Source organism: Oncorhynchus keta, unplaced genomic scaffold, assembly GCF_023373465.1.
Source record: "Oncorhynchus keta strain PuntledgeMale-10-30-2019 unplaced genomic scaffold, Oket_V2 Un_contig_8221_pilon_pilon, whole genome shotgun sequence".
NCBI lineage: Eukaryota > Metazoa > Chordata > Actinopteri > Salmoniformes > Salmonidae > Oncorhynchus > Oncorhynchus keta.
In genome coordinates this window covers 14,305-15,343 of record NW_026289927.1, presented here as the reverse complement: position 1 = coordinate 15,343, position 1,039 = coordinate 14,305, and the positions used below count along the sequence as shown (strand labels likewise).

The window sequence follows — 1,039 nt, the reverse complement described above, 5'->3', positions numbered from 1 at the left end:
TAAAATGTTTCTTTTTAGATTTTAAGTGCAAACAAAAAATTTAAAAAATGTGTCGTTTCGTGGGCGTGTCTCAGTTCCATTATACATTTTTTTGACCTCTTCCAACAGTTCATATTGGTCATACTGTTTACACAGTACCCCAGTGGCCTAAGACACTGGCCTCCTAAGCCAAGAATTGTGAGTTCTAGTCTTTTCTGAAGTGGCTGAGAGCAGAGTGGCGCAGCGGAAGCGTGCTGGGCCCATAACCCAGAGGTCGATGGATCGAAACCATCCTCTGCTAAAAAGTTTATTTTTAGATTTTAAGTGCAAACAAAAAAATAAAAAAATGTGTCGTTTCATGGGCATGTCTCAGTTCCATTATACATTTTTTTGACCTCTTCCAACAGTTCATATTGGTCATACTGTTTACACAGTACCCCAGTGGCCTAAGACACTGGCCTCCTAAGCCATGGATTGTGAGTTCTAGTCTTTTCTTAAGTGGCTGAGAGCAGAGTGGCGCAGCGGAAGCGTGCTGGGCCCATAACCCAGAGGTCGATGGATCGAAACCATCCTCTGCTAAACAGTTTGTTTTTAAAAATGAAACGCAAACAGAAATGAGAAAGCTAAATTTCATTTGCGTCTTTATCCAGTACACATTTTTTTCCTGCTTCTATCAGTTCGTACTGTTTGCAGAAGGTAAACAGTGCCCCAGTGGCCTAATGGATAAGGCACTGGCCTCCTAAGCCAGGGATTGTGGGTTCAAGTCCCATCTGGGGTGGGTGGAAGCAGAGTGGCGCAGCGGAAGCGTGCTGGGCCCATAACCCAGAGGTCGATGGATCGAAACCATCCTCTGCTAAACAGTTTATTTTAGATTTTAAGTGCAAACAAAAATTTAAAAATGTGTTGTTTCATGGGCATGTCTCATTTCCATTATACATTTTTTTGACCTCTTCCAACAGTTCATATTGGTCATACTGTTTACACAGTACCCCAGTGGCCTAAGACACTGGCCTCCTAAGCCATGGATTGTGAGTTCTAGTCTTTTCTTAAGTGGCTGAGA

General features: G+C 42.7%; 1 non-coding gene across 1 annotated transcript; it reads left to right on the top strand.

The window, feature by feature from the left end:
- Window positions 1–684: 684 nt before the first annotated feature.
- On the top strand, window positions 685–757 carry trnar-ccu (transfer RNA arginine (anticodon CCU)). The gene has a single exon. It is a non-coding gene; the product is annotated as a tRNA-Arg (tRNA).
- The last annotated feature ends 282 nt before the right edge of the window (window positions 758–1,039 follow it).